The following is a 16,968-nucleotide window of genomic DNA, read 5'->3' on the forward strand; positions in this document are numbered from 1 at the left end:
AAAAAAAAAAAAAAAAAAAAAAAAAAAAACCAGCCAAAAGGAAACATATTTATATGCTACCATATACTACAAGGTTATTTTTATAAATACCCCTTTGCTGTGTTCTGAGACCAAGCAGGATTTCACTCTCCACAGTAGCTCTGCCTAAACCTCTTTCCTCCACTCCTTGGAGTTTCCCAAACTCTTTCCCTGAACCACACATTACTGTAAAAGACAATGAATGAGCACCCTCAAGTGGGGTCAAGCTTAAAATTGTTCACTGCAAATAGCAACTTTCTTGGTAAGATTTGTATTTTATCTTAAAACTTCATGTTGATCCTCTGTTTTGTTTCCGTATAATATTACAATATGCTTTAATTTTTAGATGTTTTGCTCACAATGCAGATTTAAAATGCTACCCCAGAGAGGTGTGTTTATCTTGTAACTTTGTGTTACCTTTGACACAACTCCCTGCCACACAACTATCTAAATGACAGTTTTATACGGAGGCTGTAAAGTCACAGTACATCCTCATTGTTCAATATTAATTATATCATATATGCAAAAGTGTATATAACACATAAGTATAATGTTAAAAATCCAACACCCAGTTAAAGAAATAAAATATTATCTGTGCCTTTGGAGTTCTTTATGTACCCTCTTAGTTCCTTCTTAACTTTCCTTTCCTTCTGTCCCTTCCTTTATATCCCTAAGAGTTGCAGAGTTCACCTCTTGAACTTGGTGTTAACATTCTATTTTCTTTATAGTTTTAATACTATAACATATCTTTCACCAATGTATTGTTTTCCTTTATCTACTTTTTAACTTTACACAAGTTGAAGGCAATTTATTCTGTGTATGTTCTTCTACAACTTGCCTTTTCACTAATCCATGTGTTTTTGAGATTAATCTATGAGGGTATATGTAGCAATTGTTCATTCATTTTCGTTGAGATCTAATTATTTCTTCCAAGCAATGTCTCAAATCTAAATGTCTCTTTTTTTTTTCTTTTTGCCAGAGGACACAGGGACAATATGAAAGCTGAGAGATATGTATGACCATAAATATCCATTCTCTCTGAAAAGGAGGTATGTAAACTACCTCTAATTACCACCTTGGGTTTCATTTATTTCCTACTTCTTGAATAGTTTGCACTTGACATTTTTTTTATTTAAGAAATAGATAACAGCATGGCCACCTTTTCATTCATATAAAAATCTTTAGAATATCATTTTTTTCTGTTTTTCACTCTTACACACAGCTTTATTTTATAAATACATTTCACAAATGGATGAGATCCTATTGTACTACACTTGATCTTAGCCAAAAGGCCGAGAATCGATTGATGAGATCCTATTGTAATATAGCTATTGAACTTTAAAAAAAAAGTATTCCCCAAAAGAGTTCTGAATTACTTTCCTATCTTGGTTGTTTTAGAACTATCTTAACTGTTGAAATGTGTCATTATCAAGTTTACCCTTCAAGATTGTACTATGGGAAGAAAATTTTACCTACAAAGGAGCTTTAAAATAAAACCACACATGAATTAGAAGATGCACGTAAAAAACTACCTTTGATTTTGCATAGATATTTACTGACCATCTGCTATGTGTGAGGCACTGATCAGCATCTGAGTGGGACACAGGATGAATAGAATAGGATCCCTGCCTAAGGGCTCATATACTCACTATGGAGAGAAACCACCCATGTGCCAGTAATACAAGGCAGTGGGTGAGGAGGGACTTGAAAGAGTGACAAAGTATAGGAATAGGAATTAAAAAGAAAGAAGTTTCCAACCAGGAGTCAGAGATGACCTTAAGGGAAAGGTGGTGTTTAAGCTTTGGAAGATGAATAAGATTTTGAGAGTCAGGTAGAATGGAAGTGATATAAGATGTTAAAACAGAGAGAATGCCAAGGTATAAAGTTAAGAAAGGGCAAAAAAGAAGTTCATTGTACCCTAGTGAATAATTTAGAGGGCAATAAAGAAAGTGATATCATTTTTAAATATTTTTTTTCCAATCTGTCTCTCTCCTTTGGTTGTCTCTAGATCAGTTCGGCCTTTAAATAATGGCCAACCACATGTGCTTGGGCATTATTTAAAAGCAGACACAAACAGAAACAATCTGTGTTATTCAATAGTTTGATTGAAATTATAGATAATAAAATAGAGGATAATGAAGGCATCGATAAATTCCTTAAGGCCTATGAGCTACCCAGATTGAGTCAGGATGATATAAACAACCTACACAGACCAATATCAAGTGAGGAAATAGAAGAAGCCATCAAAAGATTACCAACCAAGAAAAGCCCAGGACCGGACAGATATACAGCAGAGTTTTATAAGAACTTTAAAGAAGAACTAATACCAATTCTCTACAATCTATTTCAGGAGATAGAAAAAGAGGGAGTACTTCCAAATTCATTCCATGAGGCCAACATCACTCTGATTCCTAAACCAGATAAAGACACTTCAAAGAAAGAAAACTTTAGACCAATATCCCTAATGAATTTAGATGCAAAAATCCTCAATAAAATTCTGGCAAATCGGATACAAAAACATAACAAAAAGATCGTGCACAATGACCAAGTGGGATTCATCCCTGGGATGCAAGGCTGGTTCAATATAAGGAAATCAATAAATGTAATTCACCACATCAATAGACTTAAAGATAAGAACCATATGATCATCTCAATAGATGCTGAAAAAGCATTCGAAAAATACAGCATCCCTTTATGTTCAAAACTCTAGAAAAATTAGGGATAACAGGAAATTACCTCAAAATGGTAAAAGCTATATATGCTAAGCCTCAGGCAAGCATCATTCTAAATGGAGAAAAATTGAAGGCATTCCCCTTAAAATCTGGAACAAGACAGGGATGCCCTCTCTCACCACTTCTATTCAACATAGTTCCTGAAACACTAGCCAGAGCAATTAGACAGACGAAAGAAATTAAAGGCATAAATATAGGAAAAGAAGAACTTAAATTAGCACTATTTGCTGATGACATGATCCTATACCTAGCAGACCCAAAAAATTCAACCAAGAAACTTCTAGAACTAGTAAATGAATTCAGCAAAGTGGCAGGATATAAAATTAATACTAATAAATCAAAGGCATTCCTGTATATCAGTAACAAATTCTCTGAAATGGAAATGAGGACAACTACTCCATTCACAATATCCTCAAAAAAAAAAAAAACCTGAGAATCAACTTAACAAAAGAGGTAAAAGAGCTATACAATGAAAACTACAGAACCCTGAAGAAAGAAATAGAAGAAGACCTTAGAAGATGGAAGGATTTACCTTGCTCATGGATTGGTAGAATTAATATTATTAAGATGGCCATATTACCAAAAGCACTTTACAGATTCAATGCAATTCCCATCAAAATCCCAATGACATTCCTTGCAGAAATAGAAAAAGCAATCATGAAATTCATCTGGAAAAACAAGAGACCCAGAATAGCTAAAGTAATTCTAAGCAGGAAGAGTGAAATTGATGGTATCGAGATACCAGATTTTAAACAATACTATAGAGCAATAGTAACAAAACCAGCATGGTACTGGCACCAAAACAGGCTGGTAGACCAATGGTACAGAATAGAGGACACAGAGACAAATCCACAAAATTACAACTACCCACAAAGGTGCTAAAACCATGCAATGGAGAAAGGATACCATCTTCAACAAATGGTGCTGGGAGAACTGGAAATCCATATGCAACAAAATGAAATTGAATCCCTTTCTCTCACCATGCACAAAACTCAACTCAAAATGGATCAAGGAGCTAGGAATCAGACCAGAGACTCTGCATCTAATAGAAGATAAAGTTGGCCCTAATCTTCATCACGTGGGGGCAGGCCCCAAATTTCTTAATAAGACACCTATAGCACAAGAGTTAAAACCAAGAATCAACAAATGGGATGAATTCAAATTAAAAAGTTTTTTCTCAGCAAGAGAAATAATATGTGAGGTGAATAGGGAGCCTACATCCTGGGAACAAATTTTTACCACTCAAACATCAGATAGAGCTCTAATCTCTAGAGTATACAAAGAACTCAAAAGTTAAACAACAAAAAAGTAAATAACCCAATCAACAAATGGGCCAAGGACTTGAATAGAAACTTCTCAGAAAAGGATATACAATCAATCAACAAATACATGAAAAAATGCTCACCATCTCTAGCAGTCAGAGAAATGCAAATTAAAACCACTCTAAGATACCATCTCACTCCAATAAGAATGGCAGCCATAACGAAGTCAAACAACAATAAGTGCTGGCGAGGATGGGGGGGGGGAAGGTACACTCATACATTGCTGGTGGGACTGCAAATTGGTGCAGCCAATTTGGAAAGCAGTATGGAGATTTCTTGGAAAACTGGGAATGGAACCACCATTTGACCTAGCTATTCCCCTTCTCGGACCCAAAAGACCTAAAAAGAGCATACTACAGGGACACAGCCACATCAATGTTTATAGCAGCACAATTCACAATAGCTAGAATATGGAACGATGCCCTTCAATAGATGAATGGATTAAAAATGTGGCATTTATACACAACGTAATATTACTCAGCACTAAAAAATAACAAGATCATGGCATTTGCAGGCAAATGGATGGCATTAGAGCAGATTATGCTAAGTGAAGTTGGCCAATCCCTAAAAAACAAATGCCGAATGTCTTCTCTGATATAAGGGGGGTGACTCAAAATGGGATAGGGAGGAAGCGCATGAGAAGAAGACTACCACTAAATAGGGAAGAGAGGTGGGAGGGAGAAGGGGAGTTGCACGGAAGATGGAAGGAGAACCTCATTGTTATACAGAATACTTATATGATGTTGTAATGAGGAAAAGAAAAAAAAAGTGTGTCACATTAAATTGGATAGAGAGAAAGGATGGGAGAGGAGGGGAGGAGTAGGGGGGATAGGAAGGGCAGCAGAATAGAATAGACAATATGATTGATGTATGTACATTCCATGTATGTATTATATGTCAAAATACATTCTGCTGTCATGTATGACTAAAAAAAATAAAAATTAAAAATCCAATTTTGGAAAGATAAAAAAAAAGCAGACACAAACAGAAACAATCTGTGTTATAGTTTGATTGAAATTATAGATAAGGGATTGACATCATGCATCTCTGTTATAGTTTGAATTTAGAATGTCCCCGCAAAGAGCTCATGTGTTGAAGGCTTGGTCCCTAGTGCAACAATGTTCAGAAGGGTGGCTTTTGGGAAGTGATTGGATCGTGAGGACTCTGACCTTATCAATGGATTAATCCATTGATAGCTCAATAGACTTCTGGAAGGTGGTAGAAACTGCAGGCAGGTGGGGCATGGTTGGAGGAAGTCAATCACTGGAAGCATGCCATTGGAGACAATATCTTGTCCCTGGAACTCTCTCTCCCTCCTTCCCAGCTGCCATGACCTGAGCAGCTTGTTCCACCATGTCCTTCCACCATGGTGTTCTGCCTCAGCTCAGATCTGAAGCAATGGAAGTAGCTGACTATGGACTGAAACTATGAGCCAAAATAAATCTTCCCTCTTCCAAGTCATCTGTGTCAGGTATTTTGCTGATGGCAATGAAAAGCTGAGTAACACAATCTCACACAACATTTCCTCAAAATCCTTACACATCTCTTTTCTTCCAGAAGTCCTAAGTACCATTTCTCTCCATTGCTTTGCAGAACCTCCCCACAACCTGAACTTACCATTCACTTCCCTGACCCATCCCCTACTGGTACTGCCTCTCTAACCACCTAACTCTCTACCAACCTTTTCCTTCTGAATTTCTCCTTCCTTTTTCTACCATGAAGAGCCAGCTGGCTTTCAGTTTCTTTACTTTTCTCCCCCAAAGCCCTAGTAGCTTCAGGAAAAGAGAAGGAAGATAAGGAGGAAGTGGAGAAGGAAAAGAAAAGAAAGGAAAGGGGAGGGGAAAAGGAAACTCCTTCCCTAGAAACATTCTAGAGGAAAGATACAAAAATATATACTTTCATTTTTCTCTGAACCAGTCACAAAACTTACTTTAACCTCGGCCACACCAGCCAGCACATCGAGACAATATAGGGGAATTAGAGGTCATTAGGATCCTGAAAGTATCAAACCACATTCATTTATATCCTGACTTCAACACTTGTATCAGGTCTTTACTTTTTAAAATCCTCCACTAATTATCTCTACCATCATTTTGTGTTTTTTATCGCTGTATCGCTACCACTCCATTTCCAATAGCCTTTGCTCTCCATTACTTTCTACCATCGCTTCTTGTTGATTTTTCCCATGGGCAGCATAGTGAGGCAGACTATGTTTTGAATATTCATGACTCAACCTGTGCAGTGAAAACATAGAACAAGTAAAACAGCTGTCAACAACTCTACAAAATTCTGTTTCTTGGATTAAGACCATAGGATGCACCTGCAGATAAATGTTATTACATCTTTTTTTCCTTTGCACACACCTATTAAGCAAAGAGATATTGTAGTCATTGATTCCTACAGACTCTGTTAATAACCAAGAGCATCAGGTGTATGCAAGTAGAAGGTAGTTAAGCACAACCTGCTACTGCCAAGAACAGTCCCCGGAGCCTCTCCTACTTAATCGTTTACTTTTACAAATACACAAGAAAGAAAGTCAGTGCAGAACTAATGTAAAACCCAGGGGGCTGAAAGTAATAGGAAACTCAACTACTTAAGCTGCCTGGATCTCTGGAGAAAATCACTTCTAAACAATTACAGTACATTTTGTTAGCATCATCTCCTCCAAGCCAAGAAACATAATAGCTTTTGATTAATAAGCAAAAGAGAAATGAGAAATAGTAAAATTAAAATAGCAAAGTTTGCATTATATAGTGGTCTATTCCTTTTTTCCTAAGATCAGCTTTCTAAAGAATCTTCACTTTCATTTGGAAATGTGGATTTTCCAAATTCAAAGAAAGTGCTTTACATCACATCAAATTATAGACAGCTTCAATGGAAACCTTATCATTATTGGTTATCAGCATTGCTTAAAAATATTCCTCATCCTATTGCTGTTTCTAAAAAAAAGGCATTCATTGGCAGAAGCTCACTTATTAAGAATATCAAATGTACCTAGGAAATCTGGGAATCACCAATTAGCAGACTGCTATCACTTTTATGATTCATATGGAGAAAAGAGTTCTTAGTGTTGCAAGATCTGAAGACAACAGGATCTTTATGGAAATCGTTGGGCAAAAAAATCACTTATCCTATGAATAAATGTTCTTTTAGAGTGAAATACTGGATCATGTACTAGAAAAAGCACCTTGTTTCGAATTAGAAACAGTCCCTAGGCTGGGCACAATGATGCTCACCTGCAATCCAGTAACTCAGGAGGCTGAAGCAGTAGGATTGCAACTTTGTGACCAGCCTCAGCAAATTGGTGAGGCCTAATCAACTTATCTATGGAGACCCTATCTCAAAACAAAAAGGCTTAGAGTTGTGGCTTAGTATTTAAACCCCCCTGGGTTCAATCTTCAGTACCTAAAAACAAACAAGCAAACAAAGAACCAGTTCCTGCCACTAGCAGAGTGAATAAACATTTTTTGCTCCTTTAGAATGGATATTCTAATGGATAGTCTCCTCCCTATGTAACAGTGAGGTTGAAAGGAATAAAACTGACCTATGAAAAATATGCCCTCTCTTCCCCTGTCTTATCTATCCTTGGTCAGTGAACATGTTCCAAATATTTGCATTTTCTTGGTACAGAGTGAAAAACGTGGGATTAATCTCTATAGAATGTGGGATGATGGTCAAAGAAACAGGAGATTTTTATGTGTTTGCTTTTGCTTACTTATTTGTTTGTTTGGTGTGGGGGCAAAAGAGGGTATTACTTTTACTCTGCCAAAAGAAAGCTAGAAGACCCTTCATCTTCCCATTTCCTCATTCAACAACAAACTTAGTTCAAATATTCAATTGTACTTAATCATTCAGTGAAAAGGGCAAAGAATGTGACAATACTGGAGGTTTCTTTTGTACTGAGTCCTCCATCAAAAGAATAGGACTGGAGCGAAGAATACAGAGGCCAGAAAAGTTAGATTTTGCTAGAGCTTGACCCCATATTTGACATAAATACTGTAGAGTTGAATTCTGTACATTCTTTTGGGCAAAGTTGTGAAAAGCCAAAAAGTACTGATCATTTTCCTCTTACATCTTTTATGATTTAATTTCCCTCATTGATATCATGCATATTTCCAAAGTATTGGATTCAGTAAGACATGACTCTGTATTTGAGCCATTCTATAAGGATCATAAAGATTAGATTATCCTAAATTTTTGTCCCATTCCCTAGTGGACCATTTCAGCAAAACATTCATATTGAAATAAGAAAACCTCTGTAGGGACAAGTTCTTCACTGGTCCAACATATTATGTCCCGTGTAAAATACGAGGCCTTTAGCAGAGATCTTTTTTTCAGATTCAACCTTAAATACTCACACATAAATCCCATGATATAACCTTTTGTATTTCAAATAATTAACTTTTTTGCCAACTCATAATAAGCTGAGTGTTTTTATTAATTTTTAATTATTTTTAATTTTGGCAAAATGTACATAATATAAAATTGGTGTGACCTTTTCTACTTCTAAGATCTCGTTATTAAAATTCCAAACTCTGATGAGTACACCCTAAATTTTTACATAGAGATAAGGGCTAATCAGGAATTCAGCTGATTCTTCACTTCTATAGGCCATATAGAACTAGTCTTTAGAGTTACAAAAATCCTCAGACTCGCTTTAGGTGGACATACTAAGTCTGTAGAGACAACAGGCTGCGGCTTAGTTAATTTTCCCATCACTACAAAATGCAGGCTATCAGCATTTCTCCCAGATATGGAGGGAACTCTCATGCCTCTTCCACCACCTCTTCACTGTGACCAGTTCCCCATGTCCTTCATTTTCTGTGAGATTCTTGTTTGTACAGCCCTACTCTGGCTTCCAACTTATACTAATATTTGGGTTGCAGGGAACATAGAGTTAGTTCATTCCATGTTACCCGGAAATAAGGAGAATTTGAAGGTCAGCCATGTGGGAATCCAGGAAAAATCAGACAACCAATCCTCACAAGAGAATACTGGGGCAGAGCTGACTCACAGAAATGCTATTTGTTTCTGAGTGTACTTAACTAAGTAGCACAAACTGTTTTTTTAAGATGATTGAAATTTGTCTCATGGTTCTGAAGGCAGGACATCAGAAATCAAGATGTCAACAGAGCCATGCTCCCTCCTGAAACCTGTAAAGAATAACCCTGCCTCATCCTTATAACTGGCCATTTGCTGGAAATTTTTAGTGTTCCTCAGTTTGCAGCTAGGGCATTACCATCTCTGTCTCCAGCACCATATGTTTTTCTCTGGTGGGTCTGTGTCTTCCCCCTTCATTTAAAGATACTAATCTTGTTAGATAAAGGCCTATCCTAATGATGTCACTTTAACTTGATAACTTCTGCAAAGACCTTATTTCCAAATAAGGTCACCATCATAGGTACCACAGGTTAAGGTTTCAATTCATCTTTGGGGGGAATATAAGTTCACCCATAACAGGGACTGACCCAAACAGTGTTTGACACCAGCCCTGGTAACTTGTTTTCCTAGCTACTACCTCAGAAAACAAGATTTTTATGGATCCCTCTTGCAATGACCCCCTATTAACATGCTGCAGCATCTTTATTTTCATCTTTTAAAAAATTCTGTTCCATGTATCAAATTCTCAGCTTTCTCTGAATCTCACATTCATAATCCCTGCATATGATTATTTTGAGTTACCAACTCTTCCCTTGTACAAAGCTCTCAACACTAATCACCATATAGGCCCTTGACAAGTCTGTACACTGGGGAAATTTGGGCAGGGTGCCCACCTACCCCTTATCTTGCTATGACCAAGAAAAGAATATCATGAGATACTGTAGCCACTTACACTCATGCAATCATTTAGGACTACTTTGCTTATATGGGGACCCTATGCAGGGAAAGATCAGCCTGCCCACTATACAAAGTCCTTGAATACAGAATAAAATTATTAAACATATAAATCTATGCCTAATAACTAAGAATATATGTTGTGAAATTTGAACAATTCAGACACATACCATAAGTTCATGTTGCCAGAGATATATTGTAATGTAAATTTAACATATAACGCAGTGATTCATAATTGTGTATTAATGTTGCTTAGGGAATCATAACTTTAATTGCCTGAATTTTACACATTTAAATCTGCATATATATTATTCCATTAGTTCAGCTTTAAAAACTATATATGTAATATATATATATGAAATGTGATAATATGTATGTGTGTAATTATAATTGAACTCAAGGGATCCCCATAATGATTTAATAAAAGGAAGGAAAAAAATCAAAGCCAAAAGTAATGAATCTATTTTAATTATGTGAGATAGTTTGTGGCTGCATTTTTTCATACATACCCATTCATGTGTGCCTTTTATGTTTTACATTGATTTTAAAGCTGTTTCTTCAATGTTTTATAATTATGACCCCACCTAAGCTGAAAATGTTATATATTCCGATTATTGGAAAAGATATGATGTTCATTTGCATTACTGAAAAGTAATTTTCACCAGTTATGCTAAATATAAGTGATTACATGGGCTCAATGAGTAAATGCCTATGTATTAAATGCTCTGTTTAAAGTCATGAAAACAATATGCTGTCATACAGACTCAAGGTTTTTAAGAAGAAAGTATTTAGTTTATAATATTCTTTAGTTTACCAGTTTGAAAGCAATAATCAGAGTGTGATTTATTGTATTTCTCAAAGCATATTTGATTTCCCAATCAAATGTTTTGATTGTCTGATAATGTTTGATTTTTAATGTATTAATGAGTTTGGGGGTTTTATGTTACTGCATTTGAAATACATGAGGATTTAATTTTAATAGGGGTAGGAGCCTCAATCCTAATCTGGTTAAATCTGAATATAATACTAAAACTTAGGCAATGTGTCTTCCCTAGACTCTGGAAATTCTGCTTCCAGAAATTGCAGTGGTGCATTAAGCAGCAGCAAACAGAGTGATGTTACCATTGTTTTTGCTTGAGTCTCGTGTAAGCTCCATTTATACACGGCATGAGAGAGCCATCTACAGAAAGTTAAGAAAAGAACTGTCTCCTACAATAAGGACAGAAAGTCTGAGAGCGTCTGTTAAGAGAGATGGTGATAGGTTAAACATTCTACAGTAGCACATTGGACACAGGTTTGAGTCCAAACAATATAAGGCAACTCTTGGTGGGTCTTAAGACCACCTCGTCATAGTAATATACACCAACATTGGCCCAGGTCTAGGGATCCAGAAAGATCTGATGTCAGGGTCAGCAAGCAGGCATCAAGAGTATGTATTCATAATCAGGAAGCAAGCCTCAGTTGGACACAGGAAGCCCTGGGGCAGCATGGGAAGAAGGGCTGTTTAAGACTAGAGGCAGTGCCTTCCAAAATCACTGTGAAGGTTAACTAACTTTATATGTCAGCTTGACTGAGTGAAAGAATGCCCAAATAGCTAGTGAAACATTTCTAGATGTTCCTATGAGTGTGTTTCTGGAAGAAAATGGCATCTGAATCAGCAGATTGAGCATATAAGATCTACCTTCACCCGTGGGTAAATATCATCCAGTCTATTGAGGGCCTACCTGGCTAGAACAAAAAGGCAGAGGAAGGCTAAAAATTTGATCTCTTCTTGAGCTGGTATATCCACCTTCTTCTGCCCTTGACCATTGGAGTTCCTCTGCTACTTGGCCATTTGGAAAGACTTGCACCAGCGGACAGTTACGTTCTCAAGCCTTTGGCTTTGCTTCAAGGCATACCCTCAGCTTTCTTGGCTCTCTAGCTAGCACATGTGCAGATCACAGGACTTCTCGTCCTTGATAACTATGTGAGTCTGTGAGTCAATTCCTATATAATAATTCTCTTCTTTTTTATGTGTATAAATCCTACCGGTTCTATTTCTCTGTAAAGCCCTTACTAAGACAATCACAAAGCCCAGGGTTTGAAAAAGGTGCTTCTTGTTTTACTGGACATGTGAATGCATGTCCTCGACAATCTGGTAGCTTCCCTCTAGGCCTGCATCAGCAGTTCTCTTGGCTTCCTAACATTTGTTAGGAGGGTCCTTGCACAGTGGCTCTGCAAGCACATTTGTATCATCAGTTATGTGACTTTCTTTCTTTCTTTTTTTTTTTTTGGTACAGGGAATTGAACTCAAGGGCACTCAACTCAACCACTGAGCCACATCCCCAGCCCTATTCTGTATTTTATTTAGAGACAGGGTCTTAATGAGTTGCTAAGCATGTCACCATTGCTGAGACTGGCTTTGAAATCATGATCCTCCTGCTTCAGCCTCCCAAATCACTGGGATTACAGGCATGTGCCACCGTGCTCGGCTCAGTTACATACTTTCATCATGGCTTTTATCTTTCACTCCAACTGGTCTGTGCCCCTTCAAGTTGGGGATTTTTGCTTTTGTTATTTATTTGGTTTGGGTAGGTTGGTTGCTTGGTTGATTTATCATTGAATCCCAAGGAGCTTGCTTAGGACTTGCAGCAGGAGTTCAGTAAGTGTTACGTGAGTTAAGTCCTTGCAGCACATAGTGGAGGTGACTCCCTATTATTCCTTAATCTAGAGTAATCCATAACGTGGAAAATTTGACAGGGTAGTATGATAGCATTGCTAAATATTGTCCAACTAATAGCTAAATACAAACAGCACCTACTATGTACACGCATCATCAGTTTCCTAGTTCTTCTTCCAACCAGATCATTATCCCTCTGTGCATCCTATATAGAAAGTTTAGAGCCACCATTGGGGCAGAAAAAATGAGAATGATGCTATTTAACATAAATGATGTGAGATTTGCAGAGGGCTATGTGCTTGAGGTAAGGGCTATTGTTTTTCCTATTCAACAGACTCATTCAAACCAAAGAATATTATTTGCACACTCTCTATGGACAAGGTGGTGTTCTAGGCTCCATGGATGCAGTAGTGAACAGAACAAAGTTCCTGCTTATAGAATTTAAAAACTAAGACAAGAGAACTTACTCTAAAACCCTCATATTCAGTCATTATGTTATGGTGTGCTTATAATATATAAAGAAAATTAAGTATGCCTAAGCAGGAAAATTAAATTGTGCAAGTATAATTTTGCTATGGTAGGAGTTTTGTTTCCTTTGTAAACATTATGAGACAGAAGTGGTACCAAAATGCTTTTTAAGATTAAATACAATTTTAAGCTCTCTTCTAGCTTTTTAACATTTTATTTTGAAAATTTTCTGTTATTTAAAAACCCTTGGAAGAATAATACAATAAATTCCCTTAAAATATCCACTTAATTCCAACAACTTAAACATTTCCAAATTATATACATTTTGTATAACATTTTTGTTGAGTCATTTGAAAGTGTATCATAGACTGTTTGGAACTTCATATATCTTCTAAACATAGTGTCTTCTACATAACCATAATACTCTTTGTTACAGCAAAATAAATGAATAATTCTACAACTAAATATCTAGTTTATATTCAAATTTCCTCCAAAATGTCCTTACTAGGTATTTTGTTTTTCAAATAAAGATTCTCAAAGTTCACATATTGCATTTTGTGATTATATCTCTCAAATCTCTTTTAACCTAGAACAGCCCTACCATTATTTCCCCCTAAGCCATTAATCTACAGAAGGTCAAGGCTATTTTATTGTAGAATGCACCCCATAATCTACAATAAAAATTAAAAATTGTGTTTGAATGGTTTTCATGTTATATAACTTCTTCCTCTCTTCCCTATATTTCCTTAAACTGGAAGTCGAATTTTCAGTTTTGAAGAGATTCAGGTTTAACATTCTGGCCAAAAATACTTCATAAGCAATGTGTGTACATCTGATTATGTTTCGTCAGAAGGCACATGACAGCATCACATTGCCTCACTTTGTGTGGTGCTAAATTTGATCACTTAGTCAAGGGAATGTCTACCAGATCACTCTACTGTAAAAACACAATTATCGGGGCTGGGATTGCGGCTCAGCGGTAGAGCGCTCGCCTAGCATGGGTTCGATCCTCAGCACCACATAAAAATAAAGGCATTGTGTTGTGTTCATCTACACCCAAAAAAACAAATATTAAAAAATAAAATATAAAATAAAAACACAATTATCCTTTTATAATTAAGAAGCCTATGGGGTGATCCTTTGGTACTGTTCAAATATCACATTCCTCCAAAAACATTTTATCTAATGGATTTAGCATCTATTCATGACTGAATCAAGTATTACCATCAGGGTTTCGAACTAAGATTCTGATATCATTTCCCCCACATCTATTATCTTTCCTTCTCTTACCACCCCCACTTCCATTCTTTCCTGCCTGATAATTTACAACTTATCCTTCAATTCTTCGTTATAAGGACTCTGAAATAAGATATATACGTATCCTTGGTATCCCAATACCCAGCACAATTCCTGGTGAATATGTATTCTGACTGGTTGATTGAATCAGTGATCTCTCTTGTCCAGTTTATCATTTGTCTTCAAGTTTGTTTCCCTTCCCTCCTACCTTGCCCTGAATTCCATACCTCAATACCTACCAATTACTTATCCAACTAAAAGTGCTTTTTTGTACCATGATTGATAGTAACCAGTTTTAAAGAATAAATTAACTTTCCTTTCTTACAGAAATGAATTGCCTCACAGTTAAAACTTAGGTGACTAATTTCTGATGAATACGGGCTGAAATGATTTCTGAGACTGGCATGCTGCCATTGTCATCAGCGACAAAATGCTGATGTCTTCTTTTACCTCCACAAAACCACAAATGCTGTTTCTCTTCCAGCAATTAATCACGGACTCATTGGATATCACTATCACGGCCTTTTTAAACTGTGCCAACAAAAAGAATAGCTGATAATCTGTGGAACACTTTATACATTTCCAAGTGCTTTTAAATATCTTATTTTATCCTCTCAACAAAATACATGTTTTGATCTCAGACTCATCTATCTAGCTATCCATAATCTTCTCTATGTGGATTCTTCACAAGTGCCTCAAACTCAGTATATCCAAAATTCATCAGTTTCCTTAGCTCAGTGAATGGCTACAATAGTCACCAACTTTCCCAAGCCAGAGTCCTGAGGACCTTCACTCATACCTTTATTCCCCTCCCCCAGCTAGAGAGTCAACAAAGATTTTGTACTCTGACTTCCTAATATCTCGCATTTTACCCTTCTCCTTGCCACGTTGCATCTTAAAGTGAATGTATCCAACACTGAACTCATCTCTTTCCCCCTAAAATATGTGCTATCCACTTGATGATGAAAACATATCCATCCAGTTGGCAAAATAAGAGATCTGTAAGGCAATCCAAGTCCCTCATCCTCCACACAAACAAGTTTGTTCCCTCTTTCCCAGACCTACTGCCACTCTCTCTCACCTACACTATTTTTATCATCTCTTACCTGTTCATTGGGTATCAAGTTTGTTCTTTGTATTGCTGCATAATTATCTTCCTTATCACATGTGTATGGTAATACATTCCTACTTTCAGCCATTCTCAAAAATAGCACAGAATTATGGCTTCAAAAAAAAATAAAGAAGAGCTGGAGTTGTAGTTTAGTGGCAGAGTGCTTGCCTAGCATGTGTGAGGCACTGGGTTTGATCCTTAGCACCACATAAAAATAAACAGATGAAATAAAGGCATTCTGAACATCTACAACTACAAATTTTTTAAAAAATTAAATTTTAAAAAAGATAAAGTTAATTTATTTGGTAAGAACTCAGTTAGTGGTTAGCTTTGCCAAGAGAGGTATGGTAATGACTGTTAGTAGGCAAAAGAGGTTCTGCCAATATGCACTATTTGTTGATCTGTGTAGAGGCTACATGCATGAAAGTTGTGAAAAATTTATTGCTCTGTACAAATACAATGTGGGCACTTTTCTGTATATGTTTTTTATTGAACTAAAAGTTAATTAAATTTTAAAAATTGATTAGCCAGTTATTCTTCATATCAGGATTGAGCAGCAAATTTTTCTAAGCATCTTCATCATGGTGAGTTTTGTTTTTAATTATGTTTAGAACCAAAACCTGTTCTGTTCTCAACAGTTAATCATCAACCAGCAGCAGAAAGTCACATACTCATTCTTATTTATTATTGATAGTTGGGGTCTATTGACTTGTTTCATGTCACTGTGATAATACACAAACTCACTGTGTAACATTTTTCTCTTCCAGTGGGCAACTGTTCATCCACTCTGGGCTGATTACTGTCAGCTCTCTTTTGTCACTATACTTGTTTAATGCCTATGTGAGGCAGTTTAGTAAGACAGGGAAACATTTTGGTGTCACTAACATCAATACGCTGATGCAGGAACATCAGTATGCTGATACAGATTCAACTCTATGCCAGCTGGTATTACTATTCAACTCTACCAGCCTGGCTGAATTAGAGATAAAAATGAAAGCCAAATACTTAAATATAAATCCAGACAAAACAGCAGAGAAAGTGGTAGGCAAAGAGATACCTTCTGAATCAACAGCAGAAGTTATTCTGACATTTTGAATTATAGGAATTTAGAACATAAATTTTAAGTGAAGAAATGACTTATCATTCTCAGCAGGATTTAATACAAAATCCACACCAGTGTTCCCATCAGTTTGGGAAATTTATGAACAGAGAACTCTGCTACATGGACATTAAAGATCTAATAATATGAAACAAAGATAATCTTATGAATCTCCTATTAATTAATTAACTTATAAAAACATCGATTATTAGTAGTTGTCATAAAAATAGAAATTATGATGTCATATGATAGATACAGAATGTGATAATATAGTAAATTATATATTTGCAATTTTTAGTGCCTACATGCACTAGGCATGCATAAAGCATTTATAAAATTAATTTGTTTAATGCAATTTTGTCTCTACTACTTGTGATACATTACAGTAAACTTAAAAATGAAATTCATCTAAATTGATATGATTGTTC

At 36.3% G+C, this 16,968-nt stretch overlaps 1 protein-coding gene and 1 pseudogene across 1 annotated transcript in view; one reads left to right on the plus strand and one right to left on the minus strand.

Annotated features, from left to right (window-relative positions):
• The window catches only part of Uggt2 (UDP-glucose glycoprotein glucosyltransferase 2), a 223,718-nt gene that overhangs the window by 17,081 nt on the left and 189,669 nt on the right, over window positions 1-16,968 (plus strand). The window lies entirely within an intron of this gene.
• On the minus strand, window positions 1,237-1,322 carry LOC125616179 (annotated as a pseudogene).

Source organism: Marmota marmota, unplaced genomic scaffold (assembly GCF_001458135.2).
Source record: "Marmota marmota marmota unplaced genomic scaffold, marMar, whole genome shotgun sequence".
In the NCBI taxonomy this organism is placed as follows: Eukaryota; Metazoa; Chordata; class Mammalia; order Rodentia; family Sciuridae; genus Marmota; species Marmota marmota.